The sequence below is a fragment of the Mandrillus leucophaeus genome, unplaced genomic scaffold, assembly GCF_000951045.1.
Source record: "Mandrillus leucophaeus isolate KB7577 unplaced genomic scaffold, Mleu.le_1.0 Scaffold1025, whole genome shotgun sequence".
Lineage (NCBI taxonomy): Eukaryota > Metazoa > Chordata > Mammalia > Primates > Cercopithecidae > Mandrillus > Mandrillus leucophaeus.
The window spans coordinates 236,438-256,044 of NW_012098377.1; the positions used below are offsets into that span (position 1 = coordinate 236,438).

At 39.4% G+C, this 19,607-nt stretch overlaps 1 protein-coding gene across 1 annotated transcript in view; it reads left to right on the plus strand.

Moving 5' to 3' along the window:
- Positions 1-5,963: 5,963 nt before the first annotated feature.
- LOC105537647 (mas-related G-protein coupled receptor member X1) overlaps positions 5,964-19,607 on the plus strand; it is a 32,165-nt gene continuing 18,521 nt past the window's right edge. The window contains exon 1 of the mRNA XM_011977293.1: positions 5,964-6,831. The gene's annotated coding sequence lies outside the window, so the exon portion shown is untranslated. The remainder of the gene's footprint in view (positions 6,832-19,607) is intronic.

Sequence of the window (19,607 nt, forward strand, 5' to 3'; positions counted from 1 at the left end):
CTGAAACTGGATCCTTTCCTTACTCCTTATACGAAAATTAATTCAAGATGGATTAGAGACTTAAATGTTAGACCTAATACCATAAAAACCCTAGAAGAAAACCTAGGTAATACTATTCAGGACATAGGCATGGACAAGGATTTCATTTCTGCAATTTTCATTGTGATAAAAGGAGTTCCTGTCCACAACCCTAAACTCATATTTATACATGTTTCCTACCTGATGGTATCAAAAAGGAAGTTTCCTTATTAATCTCTCAGACTATGTTCCCCTGAAACCATATTCCCTTCTATGACTGGAGGCATTACTGAAGTTAGGAGCTCGATTCTGAATAAGTGAGTTCTGTTATCTCTACATTCCACTGAATTATCAGATATGAAGCAAAATAATGTCGTTAGAGACAGACTCTCTCTTCATAAAAACACTCTCACAAATTGGTTTTATGAAAAGGCTAAATCTTACAATAGCGCTCAGTCTATAGTCTAACATCACACCAATGCACAGTTCCTGAAAGCATTTTCTAGAGATCCTGCAGGTGCTTAGGTCACAGGCATTGCAGAACTACCTACTACCACTACCTTGCATTCCTGCAGAAGAAGCCCTTGCCTCCAGGCAAACCCAGTTCAGCTTTTAGAAATCCCAGCATACGGAGGGAAGAATGTGCAAGTGCTAGAATGGGAAGAACACTGGACCTGGTTTCAGGGATTTGGGATTCTCAAGCTGACTGCATGGCCAACATGGGTCGCATGCTTATTCCAGGCAAACCAAGCAGAAGTGAGGTTATGGGATTGCCCCAGTCTGAAACTGTGCCATTTGTGCATTTGTGTTCAGGTATCTCTTTTCAGAACATGTGGGTAAAGTGTGACTTTACCATAACCATGGACTGAAGATAACTAGTGTTGCGATCCAGGTTGCCTGAGAAATTTATGTCACTACACAGTGACTATAATCTCAGTAAGCGAGTGTTCTTCCCACCTATGTGGAAGTGACCTAGAATCCAAAGAGACTGCTCTGATGCTTGTTCTGTATGAAAGTGTGGTATCAGTTGGGCACAATTAGTGTCAATGTTATCATTGCTGGCTATAGACATAGATGACATTTGTTTGCTGTTATCTAGCAGTTACAGCAGAGTATAGAAGAAGAAATCTCAATGCTCATGCCCATCATATTGGTTCAATTATTCTGGAGCTTTGCAGGATGCAAACACAAGGAAGGAGAGCAGAGACAGAGTAGATCTCATTCCTGAGTGTGTGTAGAAGTGAGTGGATCATGGAAGGCTTCATGTAATAGGTAGAATTTTAACTGATGACTACAATTGACCTAGCATTATTATTATAATTATACCCTCTGTAAATTTTGCCAGTCACTTAAATTTTTATATTGGGCAAGGAGAGATAAATAGGATCTGGACAGATGGAAATGGGAGAAGAGATAATTTACAGTGGCACTGTTAATAAAAGCATAGAGTTTTTTAGGGAATGATGAATAATTCACACCGGAGTTTTATTCCTTGTGTCACCCCACATATTTGGTCATGATGGCAAGATCCCTCTTAAATAGAATCACAAGACTGGAGTGCTCTGAATAATGAGCATTATCTTTTGTGGTCTTGAAGTGATAGAGCTTGATGTTAGTTTTATGATATTTGTAGGAATGAACTCTATAATAACGTAAAGTCCAGAGAGGGCCAGGCAAGTCAGACCAACAGGACATGCCACAAAGTCAATGCCTTGCTCTCCTTACCCTCCTCACTGGGATACGTCCAGTCCTCCAGGGCCAGAAGGCACAGATAAAACAATTAAAAAATTAAAATAATAATAATAAAACAGGTGGGGGTTAGGGGAGAAGAGAGAAGCAATGGAATGCAGTCCCTTCTCTGGAGCAGCATTTTTACCTACAAAACGCCCATACTGGGAGTAGGGGAGATAGTCAATCTTTGAATTAAATTCAACATTTTATTTGTCACATAAAAATTCACATCTAAACTCTGCATAGCCCTGATATGGATGTCCAAAAATTCCTATTCAAATTCTGTGTCACCATGCAACTCTTTTGTAACGTAATATTTACAGTGACTTGAAATTTAGTTTAATATTCCTGTTTTAATGCTGCTACACATGTGACAGAATAATACATACCAAACTCAGACGTTCTGAAGTTGAAGACAGTTGTCGTTCCCATTCCAGGTGTGCAGGCACCCTTGCCTTCTTATCAAAGATATGTGTAATTATTGGTGAGAGTAAAGATGTAAGATTCAGCCTTAAATTGTATCTGTAAAATGTATGTATTTATTTTTAAGAGTTATTAGAAACAAATATGATAAAAATTTAATATGTGCTTAATTTTGTGTTGGGTGTATGAATGCTAATTATATTACCTTCTAGCCTATGTGCCTAGTTTACAAACTTCCTTCCATCAAACCCCATGTCCTCATTCTTGGTGACTTCAATATCCATACAAGGAAGAGGCATTTCAGTTGTTTTTAAGTTTTCATTCTGAATTAACTGTAGACTATGAAGAAGTTACTAAAATGGTACAGAGAGTTCCTGGATGCCCATCACCCAACCTATAGCAATACTGACATGTTAAGTAAATGTAGCACCAAAACCAGGAAATCGACATTGGTACCATCTAATTATCTACATTACAAATCTTATGAGATTTCACCAAATATCTACAGTACATTGTTACCAAATTTTACCAGTGTTTGCATGCACTCATTTTTGGAGTGATGTATTCCTCTATGTTTCATTGCATAATATTTTGTCACATGTGTAGATTCATAAACACAATCACATTGAATATAGAAGTGTTTCTTCACCACAGAAGAATTTCCTTGGGCTCCTGCTACTGTCACACCCACAGTTTGTTTCTTCCCAAACCCCTCTAATCATTGTCATTTCAAAAGTGTTACTAAATGGAATCATACTGCATCTAATCTTTTGACTTTGGCTTTTTAAATTCAGCATAATGTCCTCAAGATCCACCCAACTTTTTGCAGGTATCAATAGCTTATAGCTGATTTATTTTTAAACTGCTGAGTAGTGTTCCATTGTATGGATGTACTATGCTTCGTTTCACTAATCATAAGCGAAAGGACTTTGCTGTTTTTTCTATTGTGGCACTTATAAATAAAACAAATATAAACATATGTGTATAGATATTTAAGTGAACAAAGTTTTCCAGTTTCTTGGATAAATTTAATGGCTGAATTGCTGGATTGTATGAAAATGCAAAAGGATTTTCCAGAGTAGCTCTACTATTTTGCTTTCTCACTGGCAGTGTATGAGACCTCCAATTCCTTCAAATCTCAGCCAATATTTAAAACTATCAGCATTTTATATTTTAGCTATATTAAGAGGGTAGACTGGTATCTCATTGTAGTTTTTATTTATTGCCCTAAACATTAGTGACGTTGAACATCTTTTATGTGTTTATTCATCATGCATATATGTCCTTGCTGAAGCATATGTTCATCTTTTGCCCTGGTTGAATTGAGCTCTCCACTAACTTCATGCCTGTTCCCATAGCACAGAGTGTGGCTGGAGCTCAACACACAACCATGCCTAGCAGTTTCACTGTACATTTATGACCTTGAGCCTGAAGTATTCACTTATATCTCCTGAACAGTCATGTGACATTTCCATAATTGCCTCTCACTCTCCAAAGGAAAATCTTCACACCATCTTCTCTCTCCTGAAACTGCCTACTTTTTTTTTTTTTTTTAAATCTCGGTCAGGTGATGCTCTTCTGAGAATTACTCAATCTCCCCAGAGCGAACCTACCTGCCCATCTGCCTCTGAGCACATCTCTCTGTATTTTCTCTCATGCCAGGAAATGGGCTCTGCAAATTCCTGTTTGAAACCACCCTTTCCATTTGTGCAGTTTCCCCATTCCCTCCCTAGAAACATTTCATAGCATTATTACTTCTCCCTTCTGCATCTTCAATGTTTCCTTCTCTAATGGATCCTTCCACTGTAATTGAAACACCGCATCCTATTCTTGGCTTAAAACACCATCTAAGCAACCATTCATCTCTATCCACAGCCTGACCTGTCTTCTTTCCTTTGGAGAAAAAAATATTCTCCAAAAAGTTTTCTGTACTCATTGTCTTCATTTTTTCATCCTACCTCAATCTTCTCATATCTCTATCTCCCTCTCTTAGCTAGATCATTACATTTATGTTTTTCATTTGAAAATTTATTTGTGACATGATAATAAAGTCAAAACTTTAAAAAATAGTCTTTAAATGCATGCGCTGAAAACTGTCATTCCCATTTTAGACCCTCAGGCATCCTTGCCTTGTTAACAAAGACATATCCTATTATACTCAGTAATAAGTTAATATTAATTCACAAATATTTAATAAAAACAACTATATATTTTTTGTCATACAATATATACATTGGCATGCGTTCTTTTTAAAAAATCTAACTAATTCTGGAGGGCCTTTTATATTAGGTTTGTTTTTCTTTCTGTGCAGCTACAGAGTATTCTATTGCATAGATAGACCATAATTTTTACAGTGTTGATGGCCATTTTGGCTGTCACTAGTCTTGTACTGTAAATAACACTGCATTCATTAACTTAGTATGTAGATCTTTTGAACATGCACAAATATATCTCTAAGATAAATTCCTAGATGAGGAATTACAGAGAGAAAAGGACGCTACTTTATATATGCTTACATATGTTGAAAATTGCCTTCACTGGAAGTTATATCCATCTGCATCCTCAGCAGAAATGAGTGAGGGTACCTGATGCCACTCCATCCCCACACTATAAGCTATCAAACTTTATGGCCTTTTATATTTTGGTAAGTAAAATATAACTCTGTAATTTTAAGTGGCATGTTTTTTTATTATGAGTTGCATTTCTCCTCTTTCCATAGTTTAGGAGCCATTTTTATTTTCTAGAAATTGTGAATCATGACAAAGTTATTTTCCTATTAGCTTTTTGGATTTTGAATTATTAATATCATTTTAGAAAACTTTTTATCAGTAGAGAAAATTTATACTTTGGCTATAACATATATTACCAAAAAATCTCCCTGTTTATTTATTTCATTTTATTAATTTATTAATTTATCTTTTGGGATGGAATCTCGCTCTGTCACCCAGGCTGGAGTGCAGAGGCGTGATCTTGGCTCACTGCAACTTTCGCCTGTCGGGTTCAATCCATTCTCTTGCTCAGCCTTTTGAGCAGCTGGGATTACAGGCATGCGTCACCACACTCGGCTAATTTTTGTATTTTTAGTAGAGACTAGGTTTCACCAAGTTGGCCAGGCTGGTTTCATACTCCTGACCTCAGGTGATCTGACCGCCTTGGCCTTCCAAAGTGCTGGGATTACAGGGGTGAGCCACCATGCCTGGCCACAGTTTATTTGCATTTTGATTATGATGGTTCATGTCATGCTAAACATAGCTTTTGGTTTTGAGGGTTTTGTTGTGTTGTTGTTGTTATTTTGTTTGTCATGTGAAAAGGTCTGACTCTATCAGCCAGGCTGGAGTGCAGTGATGTGATGTCAGCTCACTGTGACCTCCGCAGCCTGGGCTCAAGCCGTCCTCCCACCCCAACGTCCCGAGTAGCTGGGACGACAGACATGCACCACCACACCTGGCTAGTTTTGTAGAGACAGGTTTTCACCATGTTGCCCAGGATGGTCTACAACTTGTGAGCGCAAGCGATCCACTCACCTCAGCCTCCCAAAGTACTGGGATTATAGGAGTGGGCCATCAGCCGGCATTCTTTTTGTCTTTTCTAATATTTTATTTTATGTCTTCTGAATTGTATCCTATAACTGAAAGTCTTTTTCCACTTTGATTTAAAAACTATTTGGCTATGGCTCCTCTAGGTAATTCCATTTTCGTTATAAAATTTTAAGTAGTGTATTTGGATTTATTCTCAAATCATATATAAAGTATGTTTCAACTTTATTTTTTTTCTCACAGTAACTCAGTTGTTCTAATCCCATTCATTGAATAGTGCCTGATTTACACACTACTTTGATATACAACCTTTATCATAATAGGCATACATTGACGATATTGCAAGTCTTCATCCATCACTGTAATACAGCAAATATTACAATAAAGTGAATCACATGAATTTTTGGTGTCCTGGTACATGTAAAAATTATACTTACACTGTATTGTAGTCTATTGAGTGCGCAATGGCATTATGTCTAAAGCAATCTACATGCATTACTTAAAAAATACTTTTTTACTAGGAAATCGTAACCATTATCAGAACCTTTATTAGCCAAATGTTTTGCTGCTGGAGGGTCTTGCTTGATATTGATGACTGCTGAGGTGGCTGCTGAAGGTAAGACTGGGTGTACCAATATCTTAAAACAAGCCAACAGTGAAGTTTGCCACATCGATTGACTCATCCTTTTATGAAAGATTTTAATGTAGCATGCAATGCTATTTGATAGCATTTTATACACAGTAGAACTTCCCTTAAAACGGAAGTCAGTTCTCTCAAACCTTGCCACTGTTTTTATCAAGGAAGTTGAACAAGATGGAATGTGATGGGAGAGGCTTATATATATTGGATATGGGACAGAGGCCAAGAATCATCTCAGGTAGGGTTTGTGTCTCCAATACCTCTGGCCGCTGATTTGTCCATAGTCCTCATACAGGAAATAACAAGTCTGTCCAGCATCTTCATAAGCCTGGATTGACCACCAGTTTTGAGTCCAGCTCTTGTAGGCATCTCCTGAATTAAGCAACACAGAAGGGTCTTCTGAAGTCACTGAATCCCAGAAAGGCCCTCCACCTTTAGCACAAGGGAAGTCTTCACCACTGGACAAAAGAGAAAAAGATAAGGGTAAGTACCAAGAACAGTCTTCTTCCATAGTCAGTTATGGTTTTTCCTATAAGATCGTTTCTGTGTTTCCACCTAGGTGCTACAGGCAGGGGATCATGAGCTTGTTTCAAGAAAAGACAGGAGACATGAAGTTTCCTTCTGGAAACAGTGCTGCCAACTCAGACTGTGTTGAGCTTCAACTGGGATCCCCGCTTCTGATTTATCTCCCCATATCACCTCCTTTATTTCAATCACTGAATCTGTCCTCATGGAGAGAATTCTGCCTCTCACATTCATTTAAGGAGCAAGGGGACATGTAGGCATTGCTTCATAGAGTTGAACTGCTGTAGAAGCAGGTTTTGTTGTTTTGCTTACTTTTCTAAATTTTTCTTCCTTGCCTGTCTGGAAAGGTTCAAGGAAGAAACAGACAGTCCCAACTGAAATGATTGAGGAGTGTTTCATAAGGGAAGTATTTACAAAGATGTGCAAAGTTAAGGGAAAGAGACAATGCATGGGTCAGAACCCTAAGCAGCAATGCATAGGGGAGCACTAAGTCCTCCCCTAGGCTGAAAGGGACAGGGAAGGAGCAGTTACCATTGTCGCCATGGCCATAGCTGTAGCCATAGGGGTGGGAGAGCACCAGCAGGCAGGTGGAGAAGCCTTGCACGGCCAACACAAAGCCACACAGCCTGATAAGATTTGGATCTGTGTCCCCTTCTAAATCTCATGTTGATTGTAGTTCCCAGTATTGGAGGGAGGGCCTGGTGGGAGGTGATTAGATTGTGGGGACGGTTTCACATGAATGGTATAAACACCATCCCCCTTTGGTATTGCTGTAGTGATAGTGAGTGAATTCTCATGAAATCTAGTTGTTTAAAAGTGTGTAGCGCCTCCCTCTCTCTGTATTGCTCTTGCTCTCACCGTGTGAGATGCCTCTCTCTTCCTTGGACTTTCACCATGATTGGAAGCTTCCTGAGGCCTCCCCAGAAGCAGAAGCTGCTATGCTTCCTGTATAGCCTATAGAGCGATGAGCCAATTAAACCTGTTTTCTTCATAAACTTGCCAGTCTCGGTATTTCATTATAGCAATGTGAGAATGAACTCATACACAGGCAGAGAGCCAGGAGGTGGAAATCCGAAGTTGCTCTCCTGCCGTCCTCCAGTCTCCTGCTGGTGTGTCCCAGTGTCACAATTCCACCAGAAGCTAGAATTAAAATGAATCCCAGTGATGTGGGACATAAAAGCCACTCTGTTGGGATGTCAAATGGGACAGAAAAGAATGGAAAGCAAAACCTCATAGCAAATGAGACGATCCCTCTCACCATCTTATATCATCCTAATTACTGGGCATTCTCTGTCTAAAGGTGATTGATTTCTTTCTCATTTTAGTTCTATAGGACTACTTTAATGTTTGGCATGTCTTTCTCTGCTGTCACTTCTATGCAGAAATGGTTGCATTCATCAAAAATGCATAGAAAATAAAATGTAATTTAAAAAAGAGAGAACTTTTTTTTGGGTTTGGAATATAAGTTTGGTGGCTCTAATAAAGAATGAAGTAGAAATATCTTAAACAAGAAGGTACAATCATGCCTCTGGGTGTCTAGGTTCTGAATCTGCAGATTCAGCAAACGACAGGTGGAAACTATTTTTAAAATAAGGTTGTGGCAGAGGTATGCATGTACTGAACAGGTACAAACTTGTTTTTCCTTGTCATTACTTCCAAAAAAAGTATAGTAAAACAAGAATTTACATAGCAATTGTATTTTTTCAGTTATTCTAAATAACTTAGAAATGATTTAATGTATCTGGGAGAAAGAGCATAAGGTGTGTACAAATATTGCATCTTTTTATATAAGGAAATTGAGTATCTGCATATTTCGGTGTGTTCTGGGGTTCCAGAAGCAAGCATCAGTGAACACCCAGAGATGACTGTCTGTGAGATCTGAGCTGAAAACTCCAAGGCATCATACATCAGAATTCCAAAACTGCAGCTCCCCAGTCCCCAGGGAGGTGCCCTCATCCTTGTGATCCTACATGGTTCACAGCCACATTAGCATTCCAGCGTGATAGAAAAGGGTGGAGGAAAGGAGGAACTTTGCTCTTTTGATTGATTCTATGAGCCAGGACTTGCTTACCTCACTTTTGTGCACCTTTCATTCAACAGCACCTGGTTATACAATGGCACCCAGCATCAAGGAAAACTGGAATGTGGGTCCTTGTGCTGCCTTTAGACTCGCAGAATTATTAGGTGACCAAAGAGGAAAATCAATATTTTGCTAGCAACCTAGCAGTCTCTTCAGCCCCTCACTGTCTCTGATTCTGTGCTCACATCAAGATTTTTCAGGAACTCCTCAGAAAGAATAAATGATGGGGCAGAGAACAGTACAGAAGTCTCATACAGGGCTCCAGGGACCAGGGGTGGGTACTGGACCTGCTCTTCATGTTGTGATCACAAGAAAATACTTTAGGCCGGGCGCGGTGGCTCAAGCCTGTAATCCCAGCACTTTGGGAGGCCGAGACGGGCGGATCACGAGGTCAGGAGATCCAGACCATCCTGGCTAACCCGGTGAAACCCCGTCTCTACTAAAAAGTACAAAAAACTAGCCGGGCGAGGTGGCGGGCGCCTGTAGTCCCAGCTACTCGGGAGGCTGAGGCAGGAGAATGGCGTAAACCCAGGAGGCGGAGCTTGTAGTGAGCCGAGATCCGGCCACTGCACTTCAGCCTGGGCGACAGAGCAAGACTCCATCTCAAAAAAAAAAAAAAAGAAAAGAAAAGAAAACACTTTAATACTCTAGGCCATGGCTTCATCTTATGTTATACGAGGATAATACCATAGATAGTCTTTAAGGAACACATGCTAAATGTTGGTGATACCACAGTGAAAAAGATAGGCATGACTTACGCCTTATGGAGCTTCGAGCTTCATAAGGAAGACAAACATATCATACCATAAATACAGATGGACAAAGTGTTTAGTGCCCTGAGTGTGGATAACAAGAGTGTGGATAACAGAGGTTCTCCTTTTCCTCCCATTTCCTTTTCACGTCAATCAGGGTGGTGGCAGCTTGTCTCTCTAAGAGAGCTCATGATGGATGCACTCACTCCTGATGCTCCTCTGTACCTCCCAGAGGAGGGTGTGTCTTCTTTCTACCTGAAGAGTTCCTGCCCATGTGCATTCTTGGGATTCCAGAGCAAAGGTGGCCTCTGATAGGCAAAAAGGAACTCCTGAATTTGTTCCTAAATGCCTTTCACTCTCCTCTATATTGTTCCCTATTTGATTTGCTTCTCCTTCTCTATCTGAAATTTGTTTAGGTTATTTTTTTTTTAACCCATAATTTTGACTGCCAACTTGGATTTAACTTGAGAATCCCTCCTCTCCTTTATCCCGTCTAACATGTATAATCGACACAGAGTGGTGCTGTAAAGGGCTGGTCAAAGACTGGACCAGCCCTAGTCAGCCCTGTTGGGCTCAAATTCATACTATATAAGTCCCAGAACGAATAATTCACTCTTTTTGTGTTCCAATGCATTCTTAGCCATATGGGAATAACACTCATTCTTACCTCCTAAGCTCTTCAGATAATGAAAAGAGACAATATCTTAAAAACTCTCAATCAGCTGCTACTATTCAGATTAGACCCAATCTTCATTCTCCAGTTGAAATCTGCATGAATAGCTCTCTTACACTCCAAGACCTACACCCTCCTGTTTCACCTCATGGACATACAGATGTTTGCATCCTAAATAAGTAGTATATTTGGATTTATCTTCAAATCATATATAAAGTATGTTTCACCTTTATTTTATTTCTCACGGCAACTCAGTTGTCCTAATCCCATTCATTGAATAGTGCCTGTTTTATACACTACTTTGATATACAACCTTTACCACAATAGGCATACATTGATGATGTTGCAAGTCTTCTTCTATCACTGTAATACAGCAAATATTACAATAAAGTGAATCACATGAATTTTTGGTGTCCCAGTACATGTAAAAGTAATGAACCAAAGATCTCCTGAAAGAGAGAATGAAACAGGTTTACATTGTGTATACCCAGCAGAACACTTAGTAGTCCCCCATACATATTCCCACACTTCAGTTATGTCCTTCAGCTGCACTCAGACCTCACCCTCACTTACTCTTTCCTCTGCTCTATTGCTGAGCAGTTCAGCTCAGACCTATACCCTACACAAATATTCTGTACAGTTGCCTGTCCGTCCTGTGGCCCATCTGGTACCGCTGCCGCTGCACCACACACCTATCAGTGGTCGTGTGTGTCCTGCTCTGGGCCCTGTTCCTGCCATGGAGCATCCTGGAGAGGATGTTCTGTGGCTTCCTGCTTAGTGATGCTGATTCTGTTTGGTGTCAAACATCAGATTTCATCACAGTTGCGTGGCTGATTTTTTATGTGTGGTTCTCTACGGGTCCAGCCTGGTCCTGCTGGTCAGGATCCTCTGTGGATCCCGGAAGATGCCGCTGACCAGGCTGTACATGACCATCCTGCTCACAGTGCTGGTCTTCCTCCTCTGCGGCCTGCCCTTCGGTATTCAGTTTTTCCTATTTTTATAGAACCACATGGATTTGGGAGTCTTATATATTGTCACGTTCATCTAGTTTCCATTTTACTTTCTTCTCTTAACAGTAGTGCCAACCCCATCATTTACTTCTCCATGGGCTGCTTTAGGCAGCGTCACAATAGGCAGAACCTGAAGCTGGTTCTCCAGAGGGCTCTGCAGGACATGCCTGAGGTGGATGAAGGTGGAGGGCGGCTTCCTGAGGAAACACTGGAGCTGTTGGTAAGCAGATTCGGGCAGTGAGGAAGAGCCTCTGCCCTGTCAGTCAGACGGGACTTTGAGACCAACACTACTCTGCCACCCTTGACAATTATATGTGTTTTTCTTAGCGTTGCACCTCAGGAATGTCTCAGTGGTTCCTCAAGGTCTTCAAATTGATTTTTATCTAATCTGACAGTTGCAGTTTTCAACCATAGGAAGCATTAGTCTGATAATACAATGTTTAGATTCTCCTTGATATTGCCAATATATTTTTCCTGTTATCTTGCATTGAATCTTTCTTGCTGAACACTTTTTCTGCAATTACCTGGTATTGAAAGTAGTTCCTGTCCAAAACCTTAAAACTCTACTTTATACTTGTTTCCTACCTGATTATATCGAAAGGGAAGATTCCTTATTAATGTCTCAGACTATATTCCCCTGAAAATCATGTTCCCTTCTATGACTGGAGGCATTATGACAGTTGGAAGCTCAATTCTAAAAAAATGAGTTCTGCTATCTCTATGTCCATTGTATTTTCAGATATAGAGCAAAATAATGTACTTAGAGACAAACTCTCTCTTCATAAAAAACAGTCTAGAAAATTGGTTTTATGAAAAGTCCTCTGCTGTAATTGTCCACAGCATGGTGACACATTGACCTTGGTTTCTAGTAAAGACTACCATGGCCCCTTCCCTTTGAGACTTTGAGAACTGGTAAGTTCTAATTTAGCTCTTCCTGGACTAAGAGACCAGTGAGGAGCTAATAAATATGCCCCACCAGTTCCATTTAGGCCACTGAAAACTTCAATATTGGTTTCAAAGTGGAAATTATCTGGAAAACCATTTATTCTTCACTTACAGATACTTTCACCTGTAGAATTATTCATTCTTCCAGGTTTTGTACAAATTGTTCTGGGTGTAACTTTCAGTTAGTTTTATGGCTGTTAACATAAGAAGCAACACGGAAAACAACTGACCTTTCCATGCTAATGTCAATTATAGTATCTGGATAATAACTTACAGTTGGTATAGAATTCTAATACATGCTGTGACATAGATGAACCTGGAAACATTGTGCTAAGGGAAATAAGCCAGACCAAAGAACAATATTGTACGTTCAAATTTTATGAGGTATCAAAACTAGGAAATTCTTGAACACAGAAAACAAATTAGGAGGATCCTGGTGCTGGATGATGGAGAGAATGTGTAGCCATTATTGAACGAGCACAGACGTTCGGTGTGGAATAATGCAAAGTTGTTAAAACGGAGAGTGGTAACAGTTACAACTTATTTTGAATGTACTTAATGACACTGAATTGTACACTTTAAATCATTATAGTTAGAAAGTGTATGTTATGTAAATTTTAACACAATTAAAAACAGTTAATTATGGAAATGGGATCAGTACAAAATTCAGGACTATGCTCCACCAGTGGTTATCCCTTCCACAGATAACTCAAGCAGACAGAAGAGACCACCAAGAGAAGATGTGACATCACAGTGGACTGTGTGCTGCTCACAGACAGTCAGGCTGCCCCTCAGATTGGCCCTCACTGAAGGGAGCTGACAAGTGCAATTTGAGTATGCAGGAGGCAGTACAAAGTAGCTATGAAAGTAATAAATAGGTATATAGTTTTCAATTTGTCCAACAAAATTTATTGGTGGCTCTTCTCACACTATTCACAATTTTGAATTCAGGTCCCCTCAGTCCAGATCCATTGCTCTTCCAGCCCCAGCACTCTGCTGATGCTGAATCCCATCTGTTCACCCTAATTTCCAAATGCTGTAGGAGGACTTGGCTGTAGGTGAGGGTTTCCTACAGGTCGAGGAAGCAGGAAGCCAGTGTTTGCAGCCAATGCTCCATGTCAAGAGCTTTGATGTGATGTCTTTAGTTCAGATCGAGGTTATTGGGAGAGTCCACTCAGGGAGTCTGTGATATCAATTGTACAATTTTGGCTAAAGATGTTGTCTATCATGGGGAATTCTGTAGAGAATTTTCACCTAGCAGTTGAATCAAATAATTTTGTTTCTAACTTGGAAACCTGCTTATTTTGATGTTAGTGAAATTCTTTTTCTTTTGACAGAGGAAAACTTCAGCTTTATGAAAGCTTAGATTCTGTCCCTGAAGCCCAATCTGAACTCACTTGACCTCAGCGTTACTCAACTACACCACTTACAACAGTGTACTTGAATTATCTGTCCTCACTTCTTTCTCTTCAACCGTACTCTGAGGTCTTTTAAAGCAAGGATTGTGTCTTCGAATTTCTAATGCAACAGACTAGGTGTGCAATTTAGAAGATGCTTGGTAAATATTTCTCTCAAGTAGCTCCCGCCTGAAAATCACAGGTTCATCCAACATCTTGCAAAGGCTGGCTCAGTCACCAGGTCTCACTGGAACTCGTATAGGCACCTCCCACTTAATAGAGTGTCCTCTGCAGTTGGTCATTCTGAGAACAGCTGTTCCCTTTCGTTGAAGGTCTGCTCACTGCCTCTGGGAAGAAGAATGGAGGGGATGTGGGAGTCTGCTCATGATCTGCCTTCTTTCCAAGGTCAATGATATCATTTCCTCTTGGTTTCATATCAAGGAGGAGCATGCAGGGCATCCAGGAGTGTTCTCCAGAAAGTGAGAAAATACATGAAAGTCTCTCTTGGCACTTTTTGGGAAGCTTCCACTCATAACTATATTTTAGGCATGAATTCAACAAACATTGAATTCTAATTCATCAGGCACTGTGCTAATTCTACATAAAAGCAACAGCTTTTAAATAAGTCTCTGACTAATACATTCTATGTCTATAACCAATCCTTTCCACTTCTCGAAGAAAATATATTGATTGATGCCGAGAAAATGCTGAGCCTTTGTGGCCATTCACTGATGCTCTAGTACACCTGGGCTCAAGGACACTGAGTCATCACAATCACAAGAACCAATTGGATCTGTTTCTTGTCCTGCTTTGCCAATTAAACTTCTCTGTATAATTACCTAATTTATCAAAATACAGCACAGATCAATGAAAAAATAGTATGAAAGAAGAACTGCAGTTTCCATAAAAACTAATGTGAACACTCAAATGGAAAATAAAAGCACGTTCCAAATTATTGTTAGTTTAGTAGATGTAAGTCTTCCAACTCTACAAAATTAAGCAAAAATGAGAAATATAGAACGATTTGCTAGGACAGAATGCTATGTATCTGATGCTAAGATCTACAAATAAACTAATCTAAACCGCAAATCATAGACAATGATTGACAGATATATTTTCAGCCAGACAGAGTAGAATTCTATTTGCTGAACCCTACACAAACAAATGTTCACAGTCTAGCTCTATTATAGTGAATGAATTCTGATAAAATTGAAATGTTCGTATTACAAATGTATCGTTTTTGTAAATACTGATTAACAGTCATTTTCAATTAATCTAGGCACTTGCATTCCTGAATATATCATTAAGTGGGCTTTTCATACCAATATCTCTCACTTTTTCTACTGTTTATTGTATAAATACACACTGAGCATCATCTATTCTCTAGCTTGCATCTTGATACTTGGGAGTCAAAGTAAACACACCCACATTCACAGAGTGCACAGCCTGTGAAGGAAGGACACTAGTGCAGGAAAGACTGCCTCCCAGTGTGACACATGCTATCCAAGTATTGTGTTTGTGGCTCAAAGGTGCTCAGAGGAGAGGGTATCTAAAAATTCCAAGTTATCTGGCTGCCATCCTGAAGAGGAATGCCACCCCCAAGCACCCAGCTGAAGCAGAACAACATGATTTTAATAAATTAGAGAATGTTCACCAGGTGGATACTCATGGAAGGCAACAATCTTAGCAACGATTTTATAACTGATGACATCACAAAACTAATAGGCTGAATCTTACAACAACCCTCAGACGATAGTCCAACATCACACCAATGCACAATTCCTGAAAAGATTTTCAAGAGACCCTACAGTTGCTTAGGCCACAGACATTGCAGAACTACCTACTACCATTACCCTGTGTTCTAGCAAAAGAAGCCCTTGCCTTCAGGCAAACCCAACTAATATCTAGAAATCCTAAGATGTGTAGGGAAGCAGGATATGCAAGTGCCAGAATGGGAAGAACACTGGACCTGGTTTCAGGAATTTGGGATTCTCAAGCTGACTGCATGGCCAGCATGGATCACATGCTCATTCCAGGCAAATCAAGCAGAAGTGAGGTTATGGGATTGCCCCAGGCTGAAACTGTTTCATTTGTGCATTTGTGCTTATATATCTCTTTTCAGAATATGTGGGTAAGGTGTGATTTTACCATAACCATAAACTGAAGATAACTACTATTATGATCCTGACAGCCTGAGGACAGAATATAACTACTGTTATGATCCTGACAGCCTGAGAAATTTACGTCTCTACACAGTGACTGTAATCACAGTAAGCGTATGTTCTTCTCACCAATGCGGCAGTGACCTAGAGTCTGAAAAGTCTGCCGAGATGCTTCTTCTGTAAGACGGTATGGTATCAATCAGGCCCCATTATTGTCAATGCATCAATGCTGGCTACAGATATAGATGACATTTGTTTGCTGTTATCTAGCAGTTACAGCAGAGTATAGAAGAAGAAATCTCAATGCTCATGCCCATCATATTGGTCCAATTATTCTGGAGCTTTGCAGGATGCAAACACAAGCAAGGAGAGCAGACACAGAGCAGATCTCATTCCTGAGTGTGTATGTAGAAGTGAGTGGATCATGGAAGGCTTCGTGTCATAGGTAGAATTTTAACTGATGACTACAACTGACCCAGCATTATTATTATAATTATACCCTCTGCAAATTTTGCCAGTCATGTAGATTTTTGTATTGGGCAAAGAGAGATAAATAGGATCCAACAGATGGAAATGGGAGAAGAGATAATTCACAGTGGCACTGTTAATAAAAGCCTAGAGTTTTTTAGGGAATGGTGAATAATTCATATATGAGTTTTATTCCTTGTGCCACCTCATGTATTTGGAATGGCAAGATCCCTCTTAAATAGAATCACAAGGCTGGAGTGCTCTGAATAATGAGCATTATCTTTTCTGGCCTTGAAGTGATAGGGCTTACTGTTAGTTTTGTGATATCCATAGGAGTAAGCTCTATAATAATATAAGCCCAGAAAGGGCCAGGCAGGTCAGGCCAACAGGACAAATCAAAATCAATGCCCGGCTCTCCTTACTCTCCTCACAGTGATATATCCAGACCTCCAGGGTCAGAAGATATGGATTAAAAAACACACGCACAAAAAAAACATGTGGGGGTTAGTGGAGAAGAGAGAAGCAATGAATGCAGCCCCTTCTCTGGAGCAGCATTTTTACCTACAAAAGGCCCACATTGGGAGTAAGGGAGATAGTTAATCTGTGAATTAAATCAACATTGTAACTGTCACATAAAAATTCAAACCTAAATTCGGCATAGCTTGATATGGATATCCAAAAATTCCTATTCAAATTCTGTGTCACCTAGCACCTCTTTGTAACATAATATCTATAGTGTCTTGACATTTAGTTTAATTCTCCTGTTTTAACATCTTGGTACACATGTGAGAGAATAATACATATCAACCTCAGACATTCTGAAGTTGAAGAAAATTGTCATTTCCATTCTAGATGTGCAGGCACCCTTGCCTTCTTATCAAAGACATGTACAATTATTGCTGAGAGTAGAGATGCATGATTCAGCCTTAAGTTGTGTCTGTAAAAGTGTATGTATTCATTTTAAGAGTTATTGGAAACGAATATGATAAAAATTTAACATGCACTTAATTTTGTGGAAGGTGTCTGTTAATGCTTACTACCTTATCTTCTAGCCTATGTGCCTGGTTTACAAACTTCCTTCCAGCATACCCCATGTCCTCATTCTTGGTGACTTCAATATCCATGGAGATAAGTCCATACAATGAACAGGCCTTTCAGTTGGTTTTTAAGTTTTTACTATGAATTAATTGTAGACTACGAAGAAGTTACGAAAGCAGTACAGTGAGTTCCTGTATGCCCATCACCCAACCTACAGCAATACTTACATGTTAAATAAATGTATTGTCAAAACCAGGAAACTGACACTGATACCATCTAATTATCTACACCGCAAATCTTATCAGATTTCACCAAATAGCTACAGCACCATCTTACCAAATTTGACCAGTGTTTGCATGCACTCATTTTTGGAGTGAGATATTCCTCTATGTTTCATTCCAAAATATTTTGTCACAGGTATAGATTCATAAACACAATCACATTGAACATAGAAGTGTTTCTTCATGACAGAAGAATTCCGTTGGGCTCCTCCTACTGTCACATACACAGTGTGCTTCTTCCCAAATCCCTCTAATCACTGATCTATTCTTCATGTCTGTAATTTCATCATTTCAAAAGTGTTACATAAATGGAATCATATGGTATCTAATCTTTTGACTTTGGGTTTTCTTATTCAGCATAATGTCCTCGAGATTCACCTGACATTTTCCAGCTACCAATAGTTCATTGCTGACTTTTTTATACTACTGAGTAGTATTCCATTGTATGGATGTACTATGCTTTGTTTCACTATTCACAAGTGGAAAGACATTGCTGTTTTTTTTTTTTAACGTGGCATTTATAAATAAAGTAGTTATACACATATGTGTACAGACTTTTTTATTTTACTTTAAGTTCTGGGATACATGTGCATAATCTGCAGGTTTCTAACATAGGTATGCATCTGCCATGGTGGTTTGCTGCACCTATCAACCCATCATCTAGGTTTTAAGCCCTGCATGCATTAGGTATATGTCATAATGATTTCCCTCCCCTTGATTCCCACAACCCAATAGGAAGCGATCTGTAATGTTCCCCTCCCTGTGTTCAACGGTTCTCATTTTTCAACTCCCAATTTTGAGTGAGAACGTGCGTTGTTTGGTTTTCTGTTCCTGTGTTAATTTGTTAAGAATAATGGCTCCAGCTTCATCCATGTCGCTGTTAAGGACATGAACTTATTCTTTTTTATGACTGCATAGTATTCCATAGTGTATATGTGCTACATTTTCTTCATCCAGTCTATCGTTGATGAGCATTTGGGTTGTTTCCAAGTCTTTGCTGTTGTAAATAGTGCTGCAATAAACATAAATGTGCATGTGTCTCTATACTAGAATGATTTATAATCCTTTGGATATATACCCAGTAATGGGATTGCTGGGCTAAATGATATTTCTGGTTTCACATCCTTGAGAAATCTTCTCACAGTCTTCCACAATGGTTGAACTAATTTACACTCCTACCAACAGTATAAAGGCTTTCCTATTTCTCCACAGCTTCATCAGCATCTGTTTTCCCAAAAATTTTTTTTTTGACTAATTTTTTGTATTTTTAGTAGAGACAGGGTTTCACCATGTTAGCCAGGATAGTCTCAATCTCCTGACCTTGTGATCCTCCCCCCTCGGCCTCCCAAAGTGCTAGGATTACAGGCGTGAGCCACCGCGCCCGGCCTCCTAACTTTTTAATAATTACCATTCTGACTGTCGTGAGATGGTATCTCATTGTGGTTTCTATTTGCATTTCTCTAATGACCAGTGATGATAAGCTTTTTTTCATATGTTTTTTGGCTGCATAAATGTCTTCTTTTGAGAGGTGTCTGTTCATATCCTTCACCCACTTATTGATGAGGTGGAGGTGTTTTCCTCTTTTAAATTTGTTTAACTCCCTTTAAGATTCTGGATATTAGATCTTTGTGAAATGGTGAGATTGCAAAAATTTCCTACCGTTCTGTAAGTTGCCTGTTCCCTCTGATGATAGTTTCTTTTGCTGTGCAGAAGCTGTTTAGGTTAATTAGATCACATTTGTCAATTTTGGCTTTTGCTGCAATTGCTCTTGGTGTTTTCATCATGAAGTCATTGCCTATGCCTATGTCCTGAATGCTATTGCCTGGATTTTCTTCTGGTTTTTTTTTTTTTATGGTTTTGGGTTTTATATTTAAGTGTTTAATCCATCTAGAGTTTATTTTTGTACACGATGTAAGGAAGGGGTCCAA